This window comes from Rana temporaria, chromosome 3, assembly GCF_905171775.1.
Source record: "Rana temporaria chromosome 3, aRanTem1.1, whole genome shotgun sequence".
NCBI classification, from domain to species: Eukaryota; Metazoa; Chordata; class Amphibia; order Anura; family Ranidae; genus Rana; species Rana temporaria.
This window is the reverse complement of record NC_053491.1, coordinates 209,802,966-209,823,651: the sequence shown is the minus strand read 5'-3', so window position 1 is coordinate 209,823,651 and position 20,686 is coordinate 209,802,966. Positions and strand designations below refer to the sequence as shown.

The 20,686-nt window shown below is 39.7% G+C and overlaps 1 protein-coding gene and 1 long non-coding RNA gene across 4 annotated transcripts in view; one reads left to right on the top strand and one right to left on the bottom strand.

The window, feature by feature from the left end:
- METTL25 (methyltransferase like 25) overlaps positions 1-20,686 on the top strand; it is a 332,607-nt gene that overhangs the window by 54,195 nt on the left and 257,726 nt on the right. The gene's annotated exons all lie outside the window — the stretch shown is intronic.
- LOC120932075 lies at positions 3,386-4,109 on the bottom strand. Its single transcript, XR_005747923.1, has 3 exons — positions 3,965-4,109; positions 3,713-3,827; positions 3,386-3,491 (listed from the first exon to the last, which is right to left on the bottom strand). It is a non-coding gene; the product is annotated as an uncharacterized LOC120932075 (long non-coding RNA).

Here is a 20,686-nt window from a genome sequence, read left to right as displayed (position 1 = left end):
TAATAAATCTTCAAAAATGTCAACAATTCTGTGTTTTTCGGTCAATTTGGGGTGCTGTGTGTATATTAATGAGGAAAAAATGAAGTTAAATGATTCTAGCAAATATCTGCAATATAACAAAGGGTTAAAAATTTACGGGGGGTCTGAATTCTTTCCGTACCCACTGTATATCCCCTGTAAGATAAGGGCATAATAGACAAATGAGTAGGTTGGAAGACCTTGAGGTAGACAAGACTAGGAAGCATTCGTCATTTTGTTTTTGTACAGGCTCCCTGTGAATTAAAGTGACACTAAACAATGTCTTTATTCTCCAAAAATAATCCATATACAACCACTACTTAATGTCAGGATCCACCTAGATGTCTGACCGACAACTGGCTCACCCTCTCAGCTTGCCGCTGAGAGCCAAAGCTTTGCGTTTCAGTGAGCACTGGAGGGGCAGAGCACAGAGCGGTGACTCAGAGCAAACCTGAGGACTAATCAGCTATCTTTGCTAAATTTTCACAGAGTATGAATGTTTTTTTTAGTGTGGCACTTCTTTTAACTGGACTAAGTCTCAATTTATGCCTTTTGATGCAGAAACACTGGCTGATCCATCTGTGCATCTTCAATGGGTTTCATCCTTGAAGTATTTGCGGTCTAATTCACAAAAATAGATACTGGCTATATGGCCCTGAATCTCTAACCATCACTGGTAGACATGCATGTTAGGCTGGGTGCATGGAGAAATGTAACGCTCTTCATTTATAGTAAAAGTTGGTCTCACCAAAATGAAAAGACTGCTTCTTTTTCTATATTTTTTTCGCAGCTCTGCAAACTGGATATCCCACTAGATACACCTCTGAATGATTAGCAGTTCACTTTAAAGGTGTTATTATCTGCTTGTGGGCAGGAACAGCATAATATATGTGCTTGCTAATTTATTGCTTAATTACATGTTTTTAAAGTACATGTTTGAAAGACATGAGCATGGGTGCATTTTAGGGAGTTGTATCTCCAATATAGTGCATATGTGCTTGGTATCCTACAGGTCTAAAGTATAGGACCAACTGCAGTTAAGCAGGTGCTTGATTACAAACTTGCTAAAACGCACAGTTGCAAAGACGCACAGTTGCTAAAAACGCACAATTTCTAAGGTGCACAGTTGCTAAAACACACAATTGCTAAAATGCACAGATGCTAAAATGCACAGTGGCTAAAATGCACAGATGCTAAAACGCACAGTTGCTGTTAAAACGCACAGTTGCTAAAAAGCACAGATGCTGAAACAGTTGCTGGAGCACACGGTGGCAGAAGATAACTGTTTTTACCAGTTCACATGATCATGGGTGTACAAAATGTTTGTGTAAAAACAAAAAACAAAACATGTTTATTGTTGATCACATAAAAATGCGTGATCGCGTAAGGTGACAGGATTGATTAATGATACATGGTCACATAAAGATGCATGTTTATGTTTGTATAGATATGCATGTTTTTTTCATAGTCACATAAAAATGCTTTATCACATAAATATGCTTAGTCGCATAAAGATGCTTGATTGCACAAGGGTTCTTGATCGCACAGAGAGGCTCGATCGCACACAAGGGTGCTTGATCACATAAGATGCTTGATCGCACAAGGATAAGGGTGCTTGGTCACACAGAGAAGCTTGATCATTCAGAAAGGCTTGATCGCATAAGGATGCATGATCGCCTAAAGTTTCATGATCGCCTAAAGAGGCATGTTAATACGTTTACTTAAATATACATGATTCTTCATAATCGCTTAGAAACACATGTCTGCATATATACGTGTTGCGGAATGTTGCATAACATGTTTCATAAACGCATGCTTGCTTTGCAAAGATGCTTGTTCCATGGCACACGTGCTACATGAATGCGTGTGTACAGCACACACTTTTCATATTTTGCCTAATAGAATATTTGTATGGACTCATGCTTCCATGAACGCACACTTCGTAGAGGCATATTGCTTTAACACATGCTGCATGCATTAAAGGGTCACTAAAGGAAAACATTTTTTTTGCTGAAATTACTGTTTACAGGGTATAGAGACATAAAAGTTAACAGATTCCTTTTAAAAATTATTACAAATAGATAAAAATCAATCATATAATGTGCCTGCAGTTTCACTTTTAAACTGGTTTCATGTTCCTGTGAACTAGAGAGACACACAAAACAAAAACAAACAAATCCAGGGCAGTGTTTTGTTTTTAAAATGAATCTGATTGGTTCTGTTAAGTTTTAGACACACAGTAATGACAGCTTAGACCATCGTGAAAAGCTCCCAGTATGATGGTTATAAGGAAACCGACAACCAAGAAGTGTGGAGATCAGAGCAGTTTTACAGCAACATCAAAGCAAAAACGAGCTTTCCTTTAGTGATCCTTTAAAGCAGTATACATATGTACTTGTTTTTTTGTGGAACTATTTACCTATGTGTTTATTTGGACTGCAGAAGTGCCTAAGGGGAGCAGAGTCCCAAGGTCTCCTTATGAAGGGGCGCCCACGCTCAATCAAGGAGGGGGGGAAGACTTCTGTGGTTTTCAGGGGCTTGGCAAGAAGAGATCCTTAACGGGTGGGTTATTTCTGTGGTAGCCCTAGGCTACTCCCCAAAGACCCAATGAAAAGAAGGTCTTTATTTTGGGTGCTAAGACCAATTGATGTCTCAGGGTGTAATCATAGAGACCCCCTCAGAAAAGCAGGGTATGTGGTTTTATTTAAATCTCTTCACGGTACTGAAACCGAATGGAGATGTCAGACCCATTTTAGATCTCAAAGATCTGAATTGCTTCCTAAACATCCATTCTTTCCGCATGTAGTCAATCCTACAAGGAGAAGTCCTAGCATCAATAGACATCAAAGATGCATATCTACATTTGCCAATTTTCCCCGCTCATCAGATGTTTCTGCATTTTGCAGTGGAACAGCGCCCCTTTTCAGTTTGTGGCCTTGCCTTTGGGTTAGCCACCGCTGCCCGCGTATTTACAAAAGTTTTGGCCCCAGTGCTAGAAAGACTAAGGGGCCAGGGTATAGCAGTAACGGCATACCTATACGACCTGCTACTGGCAGATCAGTCAGTAGCACGGTTAAACCAGGGGGTGTCCAGAATGGTCAGGTATTTGGAACACCTAGGTTGGATTCTCAACCTGTAGAATTCATCAGTATTTATATGGACAAACAGATCCTCAGATTGAAAAAGCACCTCATCCCATTAATGGTATGTATAAAAAGAGGGAAGTAGGGTACCTGAGGACCCTGGGACTATTATACGGTGCAAATAGATTGTGAAAGACACAATGGTTTTTAGAAAAATAGAAAAGATTTTTTAATAACATTTTTAAATAGTACAAAAATATATATAGAAATCAATACAAGGCCAGCTGAAGTGTATAACATAGAAACTTCAGTTCCACATAACAACTTGTTGCAGTTCTCTCTACATGTTTCGCTCGTGAGAGCTTCTTCAGGAGTGATGTTAGAACTGAACTGTAATGGATCAAAAAAGAAATCAATATACAGCAATGGTCATTGCAGAAGCAATAATGAATACAATTCTGTAGAGTTTGTATACATTTTTTTTTTGTGATATGAAATTTTAAAGATAGAAATATCCAAGGAAAATAATAAAGTGGACAATCAATATTGACAATATAGCAGTTCCTAAATATCAAATATTTCAGCAGAAGGGAAGCGCAACAAGAACTTACCTCAACTTGTCAAATTAAAAGTAAAAACACATCAAAATGAGTCAATCAAGTGGATGGAAACCTTCTTCGGATCATCCTAAGAAGATCATTTCAAGATTGATGCACCAAACAGTCCCTGAAAACCATAATCAATATAAAGCTATATAAGGCTCTTTATACTTGAATCATTGTGGGGATGAACTCTCAAGAAAATTTCATAAAAGAAAAATTCAAAAAGATAGGTTCATCTTTATAGAAAATAATAATATTTACCTTTTAGGATTTTAAACAAAAAGCTGAATCAATTGGACTGACATAAATCAGTGGGCCTGAGTAACCAAAAGCAACCACTAGATGGCCTCCATTGCGATGAAGTATATGGCCTCAAAATACAAGGAACCTGAGTTTCTATTGAGATGTAAGAAATTCAATCTAATGAGAAAGAAAAACAAAGAGACCAAAAATCAATCAGTCTCACTGTTTCTCCCCAATTTATAGAGTTAAATTAATTAATAATAAACTCTGCTCAATGAACCAAGGGTGTTTAAGAAAAAACACCTATTGAACAGAGTAAAAACAATTAAAGGACATACCGCTTAGTGTTGCAATGGTCCGTGTTTCAACGGACGATCCTTACTACCAGTAAAGAGACTGAAATATTTGCGTTTGGTCATAGATACAGACAAGGAAAAAGTGTTTTTGCCCCAGGCAAAAGTCAACGCTATAAGCCGGTCCAGGTGGTCAGGGTATGGAAGGGTCCTTCCATTTGCCTTTGCATGAGGTTGCTAGGGAAGATGGTGGCTTCATTTGAAGCAGTTCCCTATGCCCAGTTTCATATAAGACTGTTGCAATACAGTATTCTGTCTTTGGATTATCCAATGAATCTGGCCCCAAAAGTGCGCCAGAGTCTCAGTTGGTGGTCAATAACCAAGAATTTACAGAAAAGAAAATCCTTCATTCCAGTTGCCTGGAAGGTGGTAACAACAAATGCCAGCGTATGGGGCTTGGGGAGCAATCCTAGACGAAACCACTGTCCAAGGGAAGTGGTCAGAGTCTGAGAGCCTTGCCCATCAACATCCTAGAGATTCGGGCAGTACATCTGGCTCTAATAGCCTGGACGTTCAGGTTACAGAATTGTTCCGTCAAGATACAGTCTGACAATGCCACAGCAGTGGCCTATATCAATCACCAAGGGGGCACCAGAAGTCACGCAGCCCAGAGGGAGGTGAACCATATTCTGGCTTGGGCAGAGGAACATGTCCCTTGCCTATCCGCAGTCTTCACCCCAGGAGTGGAGAATTGGCAGGTGGATTTCTTGAGCCACCAACAGTTGTTCCCGGGAGAATAGTCCCAATGTCTTTCTGGCCACATGCCAGAGATAGGGTACCCCGGATGTAGATCTGTTGGCTTTCAGATTCAACAAAAAGTTGAACAGCTTTGTGTCAAGAACAAGTGATCCACTCGTACTCGGGACGAATGCGTTAGTGACCCCGTGGGATCAGTTTTCACAGATTTTAAGGTAATCCTAGTAGCTTCAGCGTGGCCCAGGAGATCCTGGTGTGCAGAGATCATGAGGATGGCAGTAGGGGATTCATGGACTCTTCCATCTCATCCAGACCTGCTGTCGCAAGGGCTGGTATTCTATCCTACCTTACAGTCACTAGATTTGATGGTTTGGCTGTTGAAGCCCACATCCTAAAGAGTCAAGAGCTTAAAGGTTTCGTGATTACCACCCTGATTAATGCTAGAAAGACGGCCTCTAGGACCATTTATTATAGGGTCTGTGAAACCAAGGGTTGGCACCCCTGAAAGTATGTCATAGGTAGAATTTTTGCCTTTCTACAGTTGGGGGTAGAAATGAAGCTGGCCTTGAGTACGTTCAAGGGTCAGATTTTGGCCTTGGCAGTATTTTTCCAAATGCTGCTTGCTTCGCATTCTTTGGTCCGGGCCTTTTTTATACAAGAGGTAGCTTGGATAAACCGCCAGTCAGGTCACCCTTGTGCCCATGGATCTGAATCTAGTTTTGTCGGTTTTGCAAGGACAGCCCACTGAGCTGATACTTAATACAATATTCCTTTGCTTCTTTTGACAAGAAAATTGGTGTTCTTAGTTGTGGTAACCTCCGCAAGAAGAATGTCAGAGGTGGCTGCTTTTTCCTGTAAAGAGCCATACTTAATTATTCATAAAGACAAGGTGGTGTTGCGTCCTCACCCAACCTTTTTGCCTAAGGTAGTGTCAGGTATTCATCTGAACCAGGATGTTCCCTTGCTTTCCCTATTTCCAGAACCTCGTTCTGCAGAAGAAAGATTATTGCATTCTCTCGATGTAGTGAGAGCAGTCAAGGCCTATCTGAAGGCAACAGCTCAGATACGGAAAACTGATGTTTTGTTTGTACTGCCAGAAGGCCCCAGAAAGGGCCAGGCAGCTTTGAAATCAACTTTAAGTGGATTCGTTGGGTGATCTGTCAGGCTTATAGTCTGAAGGAAAGGGTTCCACCTTTTCAGGTTAAAGCATACTCTACCAGGGCGGACAGTGCTTCATCAGCAGTACATCGCCAAGCCTATGTGGCTCAGATTTGCAAGGCCGCTACTTGGTCGTCAGTACATTCATTCACAAAATTCTATCAGTTGGATGTAAGTTGGCAAGAGGATGCTGCCTTCGGGCGTAGTGTGCTGTAGGCAGCAGTATAGGTCCTCACGCCCGTCGGCGGCCATTTTTCTTTGTGTCTCCCTCCCCTTAGAAGGCATTGCTTTGGGACATCCCACATAATTATGACTATAGTGCTCTGTGTCCCTGTGATGTACGATAAAGAAAATAGGATTTTTATAACCGTTTACCTGTAAAATCCTTTTCTTGGAGTACATCATGGGACACAGAGGTCCCGCCCCTCTTATTGGTATATATCTGCCTGTCCATTTCCATATGATCCGATAAACGGATGGGGAACAGGACCACCACCCATCTGTTTTTTTGTGGGCAGGATCGGATCGGGTGGCGGCAGGTGTTGCCAACATCTGCCACTCCATAGAAGAGACTGGATGGTCCAATCAGGTTTGCCTTTAAAAACTGAGAGGCGGACCTGATCGGACATTCACTGTGAAGAGGGCCATAAGGTGGGTACATTTGAGAGAGGTCTGACTGGGTTATATGAGTAATTAAAACAATGCAAAGTTAACACAAGCATAATGCATATTTTTTTTGTAGTCAAAATTTTACCAACCATAGGTGCTAGATTTAGATAATTAAACCATCACACTGAGTCTTTAAATGAGCCCAATGGATTGGATTTGTCAGCTCCCTATAAAGCTAAAGAAATAGTGGTCACGCAAATTGAAAAAAAAAAAAAAAACACTAAATTAGCACCTCAACAGTTAGACTCCTAAAAAAAAAAAAAAAATTCCCAAAGGCATTAACACACAAATCAAATACATTTACTTCACCCACGTATTTATTTCTTTTTACTGTAAAATGTAGCCAAGATATTAAAATACTACTGGCTTCAGAATTGTGATAACAGGTTCAGTGAGGAATTTATTGAGTAGGGTGGGAAAAAGAGAAAGCTGAAGTGATAATAAAATCATTCTTCAGGAGAGAATGTAACAATTTATAAGAAAATAGAACTTTTAGCCATGAAATGCCCATTGTATGTAAAATAATGACTTGATACATAAGAGATTTGCATTTTGTGAACTACACTTTTTAGGAGAAAATTGTGAGATAAAATGAGGAACATATTTATAATAATTCCTTTTTAGTGCATTGTGGTTTTACCAACATCATCTTATGTGTTATTTTTCCTGTTTATGTTATTACCCATTTCTATAATTTGTTTTAGTGTCTCTAAAGAAATGAACTAGCTACAGTTATATATGCTTAACATAGCTTGACATTTGGTAGTTTGCGTTTTTATGTCTGAAGGAAATGGAAAAATATCAGCGCTCACAATTTAACATACAGTTTTTATTTCTGATCTGAATCTGTCTCAGGTGAATTAAGGCCATTCACAGTCACACCTAAGTGTCTCGCTTAGGCTGTCTGGTCTTTGGTAGGTGTGTGTGTGGCCCATTGATATTATACAGGAATAAATCAGCAAGCAGTTCATTGGATTTGCTCTGTCATGGTAAAAGGATAGTGTTATGAATCTCTAAAATGACCTGCTTATGCTGTTCCAGGAAAATGCATGTTTTCAGAAAATTCATATGGCACTTGACATTCAGCCACTGAAACTACAAGCCAGGATATGCCAAATCATATTATAAATGGAGTTACATTTAATGTTCTTCAAAGCTTGACTTCAAATTCTCCTTCATCTTGTATCTAAAAGTTTAAAAGCTGAGAGAACACTCAGCATTTTTGGTGAGGGTTTTTCAAGGGGACCTTTTGAAAAAGCAGGTTATGCTAGTGGAACATTGGGATTGTGTCTCAGCCATTAGCGCGTACTCCTGAATAGCACTTATATGACTATTTCATACATACTATATGTTACTATATGTTTGCAGCAGAATGGCAGCGGTTTGTTTGCTTTGTCCAGTGCTCTTTGCCTTTGTGTCTTGGCGTCTAATATCTGGTACACACAATTAAATTTTCAGACGAGTGATGGTCCATTTGTTTATTTTTTTTTTGCATACTAGTCTCATATCGAAAAAAGAAGAGACAAAATATCTCCTATGACTGAATATAAAATCAGAAGTGTTGTAGTGTATTTGTATTGTATTGTATTGTATTTCTGAACAACAACTTTACTGGTTAAACAAAAATTGTACGATCTAGTTTCATACAAGAACATTTTTTGTGGTTGTCCAATCGGATAATATTAGACAAACTGTTGTTATCGGCTCTCGAAAGCTGTGTACTAACAATCAGATTTTCATACGAACGATTCAAAAGCGTTATTTTTCATACCATTTTTGTAAATCGTGTGTACGGGCCATAAGCCCAGGGTTTACTGCATAGCTTCTGGACCTTGATCCAGCATTCACTCTACAGCTATTGGGGCGTGACTACAAATATGGAACACAACATTCCTATCGTCAGTGGAAGGAAGATTTGGAGGAGGGATGTGACGTGGACTTGACGAGACCTAGTATTGGGTCCCACCAAATGCTGAAGGGACTGCAGGGGAAGCCCAAAAGGTCCCCTAATAGTGGATCATAATGAAGCTTTGTAAACACTTTACATTGGAGTAATAATGCTGTGGGATAAAGCCTGCTATACGCTATGCACTGTAGCATATCACTGGAATAATTTACAGTCCTAGACTTGTAAGTAGTATTGCTACTATTTGACCAGTCCAATATAACTGAATAGTGCATTTTTAAAAGAAAGAAAAGAGAAAATGTAAATATATTTTATTATGTGAAATAGAAGGATGTTTTTATTATTGTTTTTTTTTTATTTTCTGATGGTGAATAAATAACATGTAATCTCTTTTTTTTTTGTGTAACAGACTATATCCTATAGTGATTCAGTTGTAACAATAGACTTTTACATTTACAACAAACATTGTCTCAGTTTTCCTAGAAACCACAAATAATAATACACTTAGAGCTGGTTCACACTGGGGCGACTCGTCAGGCGACTCAGCCACCTGACAAGTTGCGTCCCATTCTATTCACCAGAACCGTTCTAATAGTAGCGACGCAAGTCGCTCCGACTTAGAAAAAGGTTCTTGTACGACTTTGGGGGCGACTTGCGTTGACTTCTATACAGAAGTTATTTTGCAAGTCGCTTCTGAAGTCGTCTTCAAGACGACTTGCCGAGTCGCCGCCAAAGTCGTACCGCCCCAGTGTGAACAGGCTCTTATACAAAAGTAAGCTAAAATAGAAAAACTAGTTCTAATAACTCAATTTGCAGTTTCACAACATTATAATTAAAGAGTTGTTCATCCTGTAAAACTGCATGTACATTTGTTCTTTTCCAAAGGGGGCAAAATCAATTATTTGTAGGCTTATTTCTCTCTAGATTAAATGGTATTATTTATTCAAATTAGTAGGGATGTGCTGATACCATTTTTTTTTTAAGACCGAGTACCGATACTTTTTCTCAAGTATTGATATCAATTACCGATAATTAATTTTACAGCTTTTTTTAGGGCTCGTTCACACTACATGCATGAAATTTCATGGGGACACCACACAGATTTCACTTGCAGGGGCATCAGTTTCACATTAGTTTTCATGTGCGTTTCAGTGAGTTTGTACAGACTGTTCACATATTTGCAGGCCAGCTGCAGTGCGATTTTGAAGCATTATTTGGTTTTACTATCGGAGCATTTGCATGAGTACAATGCTTAGTATCAGCACAGATACTGTTACCGGTATTTGTTTTGATGCAACGCTACAAAATAGACTGAATTATTCAAATACTGCCTTTTGGCCACTAGATGGAGCTGACAATCGTAGGGGTAAAAAAGGAATTTAATGTGTTCTAACCACTTGAAGACCAGGCTTTTTTTCTGACAGTTGTTGCTTACAAATTAAAATCAGTATTTTTTGCTAGAAAATTGCTTAGAAGCCCCAAACACTATACTTTTTAGCAGAGACCCTAGAGAATATAATGGCAGTCGTTGCAATATTTTATGTCTCACTGTATTTGTGCAGAGGTTATTCAAAGCAATAAAATTATATTTATATTGGAATAAATACACTTTGATGAATAAAAAAAAAAAAAAAAAACGTTAAGTTAGCCCAATTTGTTTGTGTAATGTAAAAGATGATGTTATGCCGAGTAAAATGATACCTAATATGTCATGCTTTAAAATTGCGCACACTTGTGAAATGGCGACAAATGGCGGTACTTAAAAATCGCTATAGGTAAGGCTTTACATTTTTTTAAAGGTTGCCTGTTCAGAGTTACAGAAAAGGTCTTGCAATATCATTTTTGCCCTTGCTCTAACAATAGCGGCAATACCTCACATGTGTGGTTTGAGCACTGTTTACGTTTACGTTTGCGGGCGCGACTTACATCTGCGTTCAATTTTGCCACCAAACGAGGGATGGGTCACTTTGAACACTGTCCCTTTTCATTTTTTTTATCACTTTTATTGCTGACAGTAATAGGGCAGTGATAGGTACTCTTTATGGAGGGATCTGGGGTCAATTAGATCCCTAACCTCTCCTCTGCACTTGAAAGTATTCAAAACGGCAAGATGGGTGTTTTTGTATACTTTCAATTTTTGAAAACTGGTGCCGTTGGCTCCCGAGTAAAGTGAGGTTGCTTCTGGGTTACTACATCCAAGACCCGATCAAAGCTGATCCCAGTTATGTTTGGGTCTCTGGCCAGCCGTCTGGTTGCTCGGCTCTTCCGATGGGATGGGAGAGCCTGGGGGAGGGGAGGGGGAGCGACCCCTCTCGGTGCTTGTAATAAAAGCCGAGCAGCTGCTTGTTATTACTAGAGCCGACCATCTAAAAATCTGTACCAAAGTAATGCCTGCAGCTGCGGTACAACCACTTGAAGCCAATTACGTACAGGTACATGTTTTAGTGGCAAGTGGTTAATGATTTCCTTAATTTGACTGGAAAAAAATGTCCCAATAAAATGTGTTACCCCCAGTCGTATTCCAGGCCAGCTCTTGAGAGATGGAGCTCCTCTCTACACAGGAAACACATTGCCATTTTCTTTTTTAAGGTGGTCCCTCAAGTCCTTGCCAGCTATTGTGTTTCCTTCCGAGGCCCATGTGGCCTCAAATTGGAGGGAGTTTATGGCAGTGGCCATAGCAATCTTTAATTTTCAAGAGCAGTTGAGGGGTCACCATATCCTAATCCTATTAGCTAATTCTACTACAGTGGCATATGTGAACAAGGAAGGGGGCACCAGAAGTCCAACCTGCATGAACTTGTTTAGGACTTTGGGAATCAGATGCACTGGGGGGAGGTGGCATAACACTTCCCAAATCCCCTAGTCTGGTGAGTAATTGGTCATCCTCTTGAGGGCTTGCCTAGAAGACGATTGGGGGAAAACTGGAGTTAGACTTGACCCCATCCAAAAATCTACATGTAGTTTTGCAGGATGAATAGATAGTTAGTTATTTTATTTCTTTTTGTGAGTTATTACTTATTTCCATAAATGTGTAAGTGTCTCTAAGGAAAGGAACTGGGCACAGTTATATTTTCGTAACATAGTTTGACATTTTGCAGTTCATGTTTTTATGTCTGAAGGAAGTGGAAAAATATCAGTGCTCACAATTTAACTTACAGTTCAAAAATGTTTCCATTTCTAATATGACTCTTTCTCAGGTGAATTAAGGCCATTCATAATCGCACATGAGTGTCATGCTGTCTGGTCTTAGGTAGGTGTGTGTGTGTGGCCCATTGACAATATACAGGAATAAATCAACAGGCAGTTCTTTGGATTTGCTCTGTCATCGTAAAATGATAGTTCTGCGAATCTCTAAAACTACCAGTTTATGCTGTTCCAGAAAAATGCATATTTTCTGATTATTCATATGGCACTTGAACATTCAGACACTGAAAGCATATTCCAGGATACTGTAAATCATAATGTAAATGGAGTTAGATTTAATGTACTTCAAATTCTCTCCATCGTATATTTAAAATAAGAGAACACTCAGCATTTTGGTAAAGCCCAGTTCCATCTTTCTGATATCTTTGATAGTGTGGTGGTGCAGTAAAATGAACTCTGTACAGCATTAATTATTTAAATCTAATCACATTCAACTGTACACTCTAATGTGAAATGTTCAGATGTTCTATGTATCACATTCATTACTGCGTTCTGTACAAAGAACTTCTTGTATTCATGTTTTCACATGAAACTTGATCATCAAAAGGTCAGGGATAAAAGAAAGAAAAAGATGAATTGCAAGACATACAGTACACATTTATTAATTCAATATATAATGTCACACAGCGTTGACATTTTAATCAGATGCATCTACTTAAAAACCAGCACACTTTTTTGCTTTGAATATTGACAAAAAATATGCCAGATACAGTAGGCACTTCTTGTTGAGATCTTCCAGAATCATACTTTTAGAACACATAGCCAAAGGGCATCTTTCATAAAAAGAATGCCCTTTGTTTTGTGACGATGAAGAAGAGAGACCTTTGACAGTTAAGCCTAATGTTGAACCAATGTTGAACCAAATGTTGGCCGGCATCGGCCAGTTCAATAAACATTCGACCCTTGTGTATGGCAGCCAGTCCAACAGAAGTCAGGCGTTTGGCCGACTTCTGTCGAAGGCTCATGACTGAAAAAGGTCTGCTGACTGGCTCCCAATCAGTGCTCTCAACCAATGACTGAGAGCACTGACCGGAGTGTTCTGGCAGGGTGGCTGTCCCCCTGTCAGAACACAATAGCACAGCAGGGGAGATTGCTGCACTAACATTGGATTGTTAGTATAGTTTAAAATCCTTTTTTGAACTAAATTGTGTTTTTTTATTAGTAATAATTCGATTTTGAAGAATGAGTTATGCTTTCCAATGTTTGACATCGTTGTCACTTTTTTTATTAGTAATGATAGGGTTTTGAAGAATGAGTTATGATTTTCAATGTTTAACAACATTGTCAGTTCTTGGTGTGAAGAGGAATATCCTACATCAAAGATGTCAGACTTTCCAACATGACTCACTCATGTAGGTGTAAAATATTTTGCCTCTAATCATGTCTGCCTTTATTATTGCACTCCCTTAACATTTAAGCAAGGTAGTCGAAAGATTTAATTGACTAAGCTCAGAAGATCGAAGTAAGAAATGTAGAGAGGTGAGCAAGAGTTTGTACCTACAATAATGTATCATGGTGGAAGCTCTGACATTGTCATTTATATTGAACTCGCTTGAAATGCTTATTAACCACTTAAGCCCCGGACCAATATGCTGCTAAATGCCCAAAGGCGTTTTTACAATTCGGCACTGCGTCGCTTTAACAGACAATTGCGCGCTCGTGCGACGTGGCTCCCAAACAAAATTGGCGTCCTTTTTTCCCCACAAATAGAGCTTTCTTTTGGTGGTATTTGATCACCTCTGCGTTTTTTATTTTTTGCGCTATACACAAAAATAGAGCGACAATTTTGAAAAAAATGCAATATTTTTTACTTTTTGGTGTAATAAATATCCCCAAAAACATATATAAAACATTTGTTTTCCTCAGTTTAGGCCGATACGTATTCTTCTACCTATTTTTGGTAAAAAAAATCGCAATAAGCGTTTATCTTTTGGTTTGCGCAAAATTTATAGCGTTTACAAAATAGGAGATATTTTTATTGCATTTTTATAAAAATTTTTTTTTTACTACTAATGGCGGCGATCAGCGATTTTTTTTGTGACTGCGACATTATGGGGGACACTAAGGAAAATTTTGACACATTTTTGGGACCATTGTCATTTTCACAGCAAAAAATGCATTTAAATTGCATTCTTTATTGTGAAAATGACAGTTGCAGTTTGGAAGTTAACCACAGGGGGCGCTGAACGTGTTAGGCTTCACCTAGTGTGTGTTTACAACAGTAGGGGGGTGTGGCTGTAGGTCTGACGTCATCGATTGAGATCCTATAAAGGGGATGACTCGATCGATGCGCCGCCACAGTGAAGCACAGGGAAGCCGTGTTTACATATGGCTCTCCCCGTTCTTTAGCTCCGGGGAGCGATCGCGACGGAGCGGCTATAAACGAATAGCCGCACCGTCGTCCCAGGTCGCTCCCCGAGGGAATCCGCCCGCTGCACGCAGCGGGGGGGGGGGGGGGGGTCTCGATCGGACCCCCGGAAAGGCAAGGACGTATATATACGTCCTTCTGCCTGTCCGTGCCATTTTGCGGACGTAAATAGTAGTGTGGCGGGCGTTAAGGGGTTAAGAAATATATAGGTACCACAATTCCAACAGACTAAAAAGAGGCTGCAAAAACTGTATCCATTTTTACAGCTGTTTTAACAAATTACAGACAGCCAAACACTCATAGCTTCTTCAGTGTTGTGTGAGTATTTTGTTGCTTGCAAAGAGCAATTCTAGACATTTTCAACGTCCATCAACCTGTTTTATGTGGATGATGCAACAAGAAGTCTACAGTGAATTCCCAGTTTTGCAAAAAAAAAAAAAGATGTAGCAGGATTGATGAAGTATAGGAAATAAGTAGAACTATAGGCAAAACCTTCTTGTTTTTTTCGGCATCTAGGTTCCATAGTGGAGATTTCCCTTTACTTCCTGTCCCACAGCCAAGCAGAAAGTAAGAGGAAATCCTTTTATTAATGATATTTTTTAGGAACCCTAGGTTACCAAATCTTCCCCATTGGAAGATTTCCCCTAATTTTTTCTGGGGACAACCCAAAACTTGGGATTTTCTTTTACTTTTAAAGATAAAGGTAAGCTGGACAAATAGGAGAGGGTGAATCTCCTTAATGGGAGCACAGACAACAATAAAAACTGACAGAGGTTCTAATTCCTTTCCATTCTATCCAAAACTAAAAACCTTTTATGCCTTGTACACATGGCCGAACTTTTGACAGTGCAAAAGTCAGACGGAAAGAAAGAGAACCGGTTCTCTAAGGTTCGTCGGACTTCCGACAAAAAAAGTCTGATGGAGGCTACACACGGCTGGACTTTCCGAGGAAAAAAAAGCCGTCTGACTTTTTTTCTCGGAAAGTCCGGCTGTGTGTACGAGGCATTAAGTTTTGACCTGCTTTTTTAGATAGATTTTCAACTTTGACTGGAAAGTGCATTTAACATAATTGAATAATACTGAGAAGTATACCAACAGCTTAAAAAATAGAAGATAATAGAGTAATGATGAAAATCATTAAAAATGTACAAGGTGTATCATAAACTGATAATTTATATCAAGGATTCTCCTTTTTTAATTTTTCATTTTATTTGCCATTTTCACCTGACAAAAGCATCCATTACTGGTAAAAAGCATGCAGCACCCAGAAACGGTGTATTGTCTAGAAAACACGCAGGTTTTATCATAATTTCCAAGTGTGAATTTGAATGCTGGGTTCTCTGACCATCTACAAGATCATCAGTCTAGAGTGGTGTATGGAGGCTGTCTGTGGTTCGATCGGCGAAAAAGACCCTGGCTGGGTGTTCGCCACAAGCTTTAAAGCTTGTGCAGCTGATAAGCGTGCATTCTTTGTGGTGGTGAATTCACTATTGTCTGTCATAATCACAGGAAGAAGTCAAAGCCCAGTGTGTTTTGGTCCATTCACCTTCCTTCTGTATTAGAGGATTTTCAAGATTTCTCATTCAAATTTTAGTTTTTTTGTCACATAGTTCACTAATGGGACTTGTTGATTTTAATTTTTAAGTGTGTTTTGTATCTCATTCTGTGGGGTATTTGGCAATATTTAGAACACTGCTCCTATTATTTACTTACTGTGTATTATTACATTTACATTATATATGGTTATATGACTGATCATATATTATTTTGAAAATCACTTCTAGCAAATTAGGAGATGATAATAATTGTGTGGAGGCTGTAGATGTGGTACCTAATTTATGCTTGCTTTCATATCATTTATCTGTCACTTGAAGGCAAAATCATGTACAACTCCCACTGACCACCTACAATATATAAATGTCCTGGAGACCTTTAATTAATCTTACAGAACATTTACATACATTATTTTTTTTTTTTTTTATTTAATAATTTTTTTTGCTATTTTAAGTAGAAAAACAGTTGACAATTTTTTTTTTTTTTATTAGAATGTAATATATGTCAGATCGCATAAATACTATCAGAACAGGCATTACATCATATATTCTTATTACTAGCAAAATTGTTCCCTGCAGCAAGTGTAGTTATAACTTGCATTGACTCAATATATATACCATGTAATTTACATTTTTAGTTCCCATCCTCTCCCCTTCAAGGGAAAATAAAGGGGAGGCTGGGAACAGCAAAGAGAGAAAAACATAAAATGCAAAGAAAAAAAATCCAAGGGGTGGAGGGGGTGAGAAAGAAAGGGAAAAGGAAATTGGAGAACCCTGTGACAAATTCAGTTAGGTCCATATATATTTGGATACAGGCACAATTCTTATACTTTTGGCTCTGTATTCCACCAGGATAAAATAAAAACTAAACAATACAATTTAATACACACGATAGGATTTTATGTTGGGATAAACTTTGACAGATTTTTATAGACGGAATTCCGTTCAAGTTGTCTTGCATACACACTGTCGCACCAAATTCTGACTGTCAAGAACACGGTGACGTACAACACTACGACGAGCCGAGAAAAATTAAGTTCCATGCTTCTGATCATGTGTCGACTTGATTCTGAGCATGCATGTTTTTTTCTCCGTCGGAGTTCCCTACAGACGAACGGAATTTCCGATTTCCGACATGTTCTCTTTCTAAATTCCGACGGAAAAAAGTCAGATGGGGCACACACAGTAGGAATATCCGATGAAAAAATTCTGTCTGACATTTTCCATCGAAAATTCCGATTGTGTGTACAAGGCATACGAGTTGTAATTCCTAAACCCTTCCTTGGATGTACATTCTCTCAAATTATATCCATTATATTTATATATATATATATATATATATACGATTGTGCTCATAAGTTTACATACCCTGGCAGAATTTATGATTTCCTTGCTATTTTTCAGAGAATATGAAAAATAACACAAACACTTTTCTTTCACTCATGGTTAGTGTTTGGCTAAAGCCATTTATTATCAGTCAACTGCCCACATAAACTACCCAAAGGACCCTGATCAAAAGTTTACATACCCCATGAAGGAGCACAGGGGCACCTTTTGGACAGCAGAACTTGACAGTTTACAGGGATGGGGGTGTTGGATATTCTAGCGGATACACTAACAAATCCAAGCCAAACCCCAGCTCATACTGCAGTTACACAAGCAGTTCCAGCAACAGTTTTAATTTTATTTTGAAATAAAGGTTTTACATGAGTAAATAAAAGCTGATCATTGTAAGCATCCATGTCAGTGGTAAATGGTTTGTGTGGTGTAATTGCTATATTTGCAGGACAGCTTGTTCTGTCAAAAAACAACATACTTACTGGCTGAAACATGAGGCGAAAATAAAAGAAAGCATAATACATGTTTATGTTTGGAATTAAAGTGTTTGTAAACCTCAGTTATGGAATCTGAGCAAAGCACATATATCTACAGTGTTTACTTATCTCTCTCCAAAGCTCTAATGCCACGTACACACGGTCTGAATTTCCGATGGAAAAAGTCAGATGGGATATTCCGACCGTGTGTATGCCCCATCGGACTTTTTCCGTCGGAATTTCCGACGGACTTGGATAGAGAGCAGGTTCTCAATTTTTTCGAGGGGAAAAAGCTCATGAGCTATGCCTAAGCAATAAGTTTTAGTGTGAAACACCTCAGCGTGTACCCTGTTTGCTGTGGCATGTATCCTGTAATTTTATTTTTACAATAAAAGCAACAATTTTTGGAGTGTGGCTGTCATGATCTGTGTCATGACTCTGGTCACCTGCTGGTGGCACTGTTCTCTTCAGTAACAGGGGTGCAGTTCTGGTGGCCTCCAGCAGGTGTCACCCAATACAGATTTGCACAGGTATTTAAGCCCGCCCTAAACTGGAGTTCAGGGCTTCAGTATTTTGCTTGTCAGCCTGTTCCCTGCCTGACCTGTTAGCTGTTGCCCATCTGTTCCTGCTTCGCTCCCTGTCCTGGACCCTGTCGCTTATTGACCCCGGCTTGTATTTTTGGACTTTGCTGCTCTCTCCTATCCTTGACCCCTGGCTTGGACCTCGGACTTGCTTATGTCTTATCCCTGCATTACCTGCTTAGTGGTTTTTGGTTGCTGTGTCACGCTTGCTTTCATTGATTGTTTTTCATGTGTGCTTTAACTTAGTGAAAAAATACATATATGTTTATTATCTTGGTGGGCATCCCCTGACAGTGGCTGTCTAGACATCCCTCCTTAATTTTGCATTATCTTATGCTTGCCAGCACCCGTGGCTTCCGATTGGTGAAGAGGTTCATCCAGGGCCGATTCGCCCTATAGGCTCACTATAGGCCCCCCAATTACTAGAGGCCCCCACCTGGTTGGGAAGTCATTTCCGGCCCCTCACCCTGCTTCTCAACTCGATGGCTGCATGGTAGAAGAGGTAAGAAGTCAGCCCCCCCCCCCCAGCTTCTCACTTTGATGTAAGATGTCTTTCCGACAGCAAATCTTCAACACCCAAATAGTCCACCAAGTTTTCCAACTTCCAAATACAGTCAGATTGCCCAGAACTATCTCTTGTCCCAGAGAGTAGTTGTGCAAGTACTCCCAGAAGACAGGTTAAAATATTTATATTCAAATGTGTTCATTCTATTCGGACCCTAAAATTCCCCAACAAATACATTTAAATTTTGCACGCTTATCTGCATATTCTGATTTATCCACCTCATCAGCATTTTCTGTGCTTCTCAGAAACAGACAGTTTTTTATATTTTGTCACACTGCCTTTAACCTTTTCCTCTCATCCCAGAATATTCACAAATTTCCTAGCAACTCTTCTTGTTTATTTTAGAACTTAAGGCATCTAGGACATGGGTTATTTGTATGAATTTCTCCATAAGGACTCTTTTTAGCTGTCTGTAAATGTCCACAACATAATTAATTAACTGCTGCAGGCTTTTGGTTGGGTGATCAGTTTTCAAAAATCTACTCAGCCTTCTAGAGAAATTCTAACTTGGTGAATCTCCAGACTAGCCTTAACAATAGGAAAGTCTTCCCTTCCTTATAGCTAGAAAGTGATGACAGATGCCAGTCTTTGAGGCTGGGGAAAAGTTTTCGAGTCCCTCACAGTCCATGGTCATCAATGAAAGCCAAACTCCTCATCAGCATTCTGGAGCTCACAGAAATAAGGATGGCTCAACAACAGTGGACCCTCCTTCTGCAAGGACACCCAGTCAGTCAGTCATCCACCATCAAAGAGGCACCAGGAGCAGTGGGGGTGCCACCGCCCTGGGCGCAAAATTTAGAGGGGGGCTGAGTGTGGACCGTTTAGCACAGATATAAAAGCCCCTTGTTAAACTTATGACGAGTCCACTTGGCCAGGAACAGCGGCCGTTCTTGGGGTGCGGGCGAGCAGCATGGGGATCTCTCTCATGGTGGAGATCACTGAGGGGCCGAGGCGAGGACAGATAGGCCTGAGAGCCTGGGAATTGGGAGAATAGTTCCACCGTGGCCGCCTCCTTTCTTGACCTCACCCCCCCAAGAGGTAAGAAGCGGCGGGTGCAGCATCTTCCGTGCCTTCAGAGAATGGATTGCTCTAACTTCCTCTTCGCAGTAAAATGAGGCCAGGGGAACAGGCTGACTGGGGACCCAGAGGACGGGTACGCTGCCAGAGAGCCACTGGAAGGATCAAAGGAGACACACTGACATGGAAGGTAGGGTTTTCAGTCTCTCTCGTCATCTGTTAGCCCACCCTCCCCTTTTCCTCAGCTCCACTGTTTCTGATCCCGATGTCTCTCTCAGTGAATCCAAATCACCAACGAATTTCATATAAATATAAATAAAATGTTCATTCATGACCATGTTTTTTTGGATGCCTTTTGATTGTTATATGAAATGAGTTTGTTTATTTATATATTTTCACAATTGCGTGTTCTTGCAGCACTGGTGATTTGGATTCACTACCCTGTAGGGCGATCTATATATTATATTATTTTATTTTACAATATTTTAGTTAATGGAAGCTACATATCTCCTATTCACGCTATAATACTTGGTACATCACTGTGCACTTGGGATCAATACCCATTAGTTTTTTTTTTAACATTTTTCTATATATATTTTGATTTATATATAGATATACCAAAATATATATATAGAACATATTCAAAAAGGTTAAATACAAAGACCTACTGGGTATTGATCCCAGCTGCACAGAATATGACATATATAGCTTCCATTAAGGCCCCTTTCACACTGGGGCGGGAGCCGCAGTGGCGGTATAGCGCTGATAAAAATAGCGGCGCTATACCGCTGGATTTTCCGCGGGATTCAGCTGATAGTGGTGCGGTATTAACCCCCGCTAGCGGGCGATTGGGGGC